The sequence below is a fragment of the Etheostoma cragini genome, chromosome 23, assembly GCF_013103735.1.
Source record: "Etheostoma cragini isolate CJK2018 chromosome 23, CSU_Ecrag_1.0, whole genome shotgun sequence".
Lineage (NCBI taxonomy): Eukaryota > Metazoa > Chordata > Actinopteri > Perciformes > Percidae > Etheostoma > Etheostoma cragini.
In genome coordinates, this window is record NC_048429.1 from 811,615 (window position 1) to 816,013 (window position 4,399).

At 42.7% G+C, this 4,399-nt stretch overlaps 1 non-coding gene across 1 annotated transcript; it reads right to left on the reverse strand.

Moving 5' to 3' along the window:
* Window positions 1-20: 20 nt before the first annotated feature.
* Window positions 21-93, reverse strand: trnar-ccg. The gene has a single exon. It is a non-coding gene; the product is annotated as a tRNA-Arg (tRNA).
* Window positions 94-4,399: the final 4,306 nt, after the last annotated feature.

The window sequence follows — 4,399 nt, forward strand, 5'->3', positions numbered from 1 at the left end:
CCCCCCCCCCAAAAAAAACACGACCCAGATGGGACTCGAACCCACAATCCCCAGCTCCGGAGGCTGATGCCTTATCCATTAGGCCACTGGGTCAGTACACCTTCATGTAAGACAGTAGCAGAATTTGGGATGCAGTCGGCTCGAAAATAGTCAAAATTATTTAAAAATGTAATTGTTGAATCGTCAATTTAGAGCGATTAATCGTGCGGGTTTAGTTTTAATTATGCAGAATCATATGCAGAATATTATTGGATCATAATTCTTGATGCATGGATGTTTTCATCACTTCATAGTTGCAGCTGGTGGTTTTATTTGTGTTAGTCTGGATCAGCAGAACTATATTTCCAGGATGAAGACAGACGTCGGGCGCTGGCCCGCTCCTTCCTCTCTCGTATGTCTTTTCCACCAAGAACCAGAACCAGAACCAGGTGCTGGTTCTGGTTCTGGTTCTGGTGCCAGTTTGGTTCTGGTTCTACTCGCCAGATTTCTAAGAACCAGCTGGATCTTCCACCTCCTGAGGGTTAGGGTAGTATCGCGATATTTTCAGTGGAGATACTGTGTCTGTTGGATCTGTTATTATATATTATATGTTATATGTTATGTAATATATATGTTATATATGTTATATATGTTATATATGTTATATATTATATATGTTATATACTATATATGTTATGTAATATATATGTTATGTAATATATATGTTATGTTATATGTTATATATTATATATATTATATATTATATATGTTATGTAATATATATGTTATGTTATATGTTATATATTATATATGTTATATATTATATATGTTATGTAATATATATGTTATGTAATATATATGTTATGTTATATGTAATATATTATATATGTTATGTAATATATATGTTATATATTATATATGTTATGTAATATATATGTGTTGGTCAGTTTGTCCCGTTTTGCAGCGATAACATTGAAGTGAGATGGAAAAAACTGAGAAATGTTTCTTTTTAGATGAAAGCGATGTCGATAAGTTTCCTTTCATTTAAAATTGGGGAAAATTAGAAGTTGGAAAAAAGGCATCTCTCTAGTTTTATCTCCAGAGTGAGACATCTTACTAGTTTTATCTCCAGAGTGAGACATCTTACTAGTTTTATCTCCAGAGTATGACATCTCACTAGTTTTATCTCCAGAGTGAGACATCTCACTAGTTTTATCTCCAGAGTGTGACATCTCACTAGTTTTATCTCCAGAGTGAGACATCTCACTATTTTTAGCTCCAGACTGAGACATCTCACTAGTTTTATCTCCAGAGTGAGACATCTCTCTAGTTTTATCTCCAGAGTGAGACATCTCACTAGTTTTATCTCCAGAGTGAGACATCTCCCTAGTTTTATCTCCAGAGTGAGACATCTCTCTAGTTTTATCTCCAGAGTGAGACATCACCCTTCTATCCTATCTTTGTTGGGAGCTGCACATGCTCAGTAGCTCGGTAAGATCCATCAGCTGATAACTCTTCTCCAGCTTTGGTCAGTCCAAGGCAGGACCAGCTGGGAGACTTCTTCTAGACCAGGGACACAACATGGACAGGAAGTAGAACAGGGACAGGAAGTAGTTTTTTCTGAGATTCTGGTCCAATAAGGGGCTGTTGGAGCAGTGTTTTCCATTGAGAACGTGCAGATGTTGGACAGCTCACCCGGAGACTGAAGACAGAGGACACTCAGAAACCGGATCAGAGGACATTCAGGAACCGGATCAGAGCACATTCAGGAACCAGATCAGAGCACAGTCAGGAACCGGATCAGAGCACATTCATGAACCGGATCAGAGGACATTCAGAAACCAGATCAGAGGACATTTAGAAACCGGATCAGAGGACATTCAGGAACCAGATCAGAGCACATTCAGGAACCGGATCAGAGGACATTCAGGAACCAGATCAGAGCACATTCAGGAACCAGATCAGAGGACATATAGGAACCGGATCAGAGGACATATAGGAACCGGATCAGAGGACATATAGGAACCGTATCTCACTCTAAACCGCATGGATAGTATATTTTCCAGGTTTGTATGCGTGTAGAAGGACCAGAGACACTAAATAACCCCCCAAATCCCCCAAAAAGTGATTTAAAAAAAAATAATATAGGCACTAAATCGGGCAGGAAGTGGCATAGATCCAGATCCTGGAGCAGGCGGTAAAACATAACCGTACCTATTCTGCGATCAAACTCACGTAATGTAAACACGCAATTAGGCTAAATATGAGAAACTACATTGGTTGCACTACACAAGTGAGTACACATTGTACACAATGTACTTTATAGCCTAGTGTACAAAAACTATCCAAATTGAGACACACCTTTTGACTTTTTTCTTCCTAATACCAATTAGTGGATTATCAAAATAGTTGGCGATTAATTGAATAGTTGACAACTTATCACTTCATCTTTGCATTTTGCAACCCTAAGTATATTATTTAACATCATGGGACAAATGCTAAATTGACTGAGTACAAGTACCACTCAAAATTGTGTATAAGTACAGAACAAAACTGATTTATTTCTACGGTTCACCATACACAAAAGTACTACAGCAGAAAATATATAACTACACTTATTAACACATAATATCACACCACATCGTGGTGTTAACTCAATGGAGGGGTGTTGTGAAAACGCTGGTTGGTGCTGCTATGTGGTGCCAGAAAACGTTAAAGTCGTGAATTTTGAAGGTTGTGAGAGCAGACAGAAACCGGAACACAGGTCTGCGTGTAGACCATTAACATCCCACCTGTCCATATTTAATCAAACCATCAGTGTTCGTAACTACCGACTGTTGACTCTCCAGCGTGACCGGAACTGGAGGGTCACACATTTTACCGTAACACCCCCATTTTACTGTAACACACCAGTTAACACCGTCCGCAGCCCCTTGAAGGTGGTCGAACTGAGTCAGCTAACACACACACACACACACACACATACATACATGAATATACACACATACACACACACACACACACTGAAGGGCAGACCCCCGGTTGACCAACGGCACCAACCGTTATTTAGCCGTTGGTTGCTTCGTCCCCTGCTTAGCAACCGTTGGTAACCCGGGAACGTTGTTAATGAGCCGTTAGTTAGCCTTTAACGTGAAATCACCTAACGTCACTGTAACCTCACCCGTTGCGTCAGATAAACACACACACACACACACACACACACGCATTCACACGGTAGGCTATCAGTTACCAACTTTCACTAATTTCAAGGCAGTCGCCGTCCGCGCGAGCTCTAACGTTACCGGCGGCGCCAAACCACGCTGCACATAATTAAAGTTCACGCGCTCACACACGCACACGCACACACACACACACACACAGGTATGTACCAAAACACAAACACACACACAAACCGGGACACACTCGCCGGCCGATAGGAACCTGAGCCTGAGCGTGTCGGTCGGGTCTTACCTCCCTCCTGGTCCGGTTGGAGACAGGCCGGGATGTTTTTCTTCCAGCCGGGCATGATGCACCTCAGGGCGGATAGGGAGTCCAGGGCGGCCCGCTAGCAGACACACACCACCAGCAGCGGGAGGAGCAGCGACAGCAACATGGCTAGTTAGCTTTAGCTTACGCTGCTACACCACATAGGGATCCACCTCCCCCTGCACTGAGAGCCTGCCTCACTCCACCACTCGTTCTCTCTTTTTCAACCTCACATGCACGCGAACCTCTCTCGCCCCCCCCCCCACCCCCCAAACCCCCCACCTCTCTCTCTCTCTCTCTCTCTCTCTCTCTTTGTCTATGTCTCTCTACCCCCTCCCCCTGCTGTAACTCGACCCCTGGAGCCTCGTAGTGGTCTCTGGAGGAGTGTGAGAGCGAGTAGTGGGCAGAGTGTGTGTCTGTGTGTGTGTGTGTGTGTCTGTGTGTGTGTGTGTGTGGGGGGGGGGTGACGTGATGACCGTGAAGGAGCTCGCGAATCTGCTGCTTCGTTTCGTGACAAAATAATACAATTCCCCCTAAAATTGCTTTAAAATTGCTTTAATTTTCGCCGCCGTTTAAGTGACTTAGCACTTAGCACGCGCATCCCGCACGCGCATCCCGCCTTTATTCATTCATAGCAGAGAAAGAGAGAGAGAGAGAGAGAGTCTGATAGATAGATAGATATATAAATACTTTATTCATCCCAAAGGAAATTTTAGGCATGCATTAGCAAGACAACATAACACAACCAACACGTATACACACATATACACACATACATAAGAATAAAAATAAAAATATAGCAAGATCAATAAAACTGCCCCAGCTACAACAGCTAGCATAGCAGCCAACAAAAGATAAAGGGCGTTTCTCAATATGTGTTCTTCTATGGACTTGTGTTCTTGTGTTCTTGTGAAACGTCATGTTTGGTGGCCAA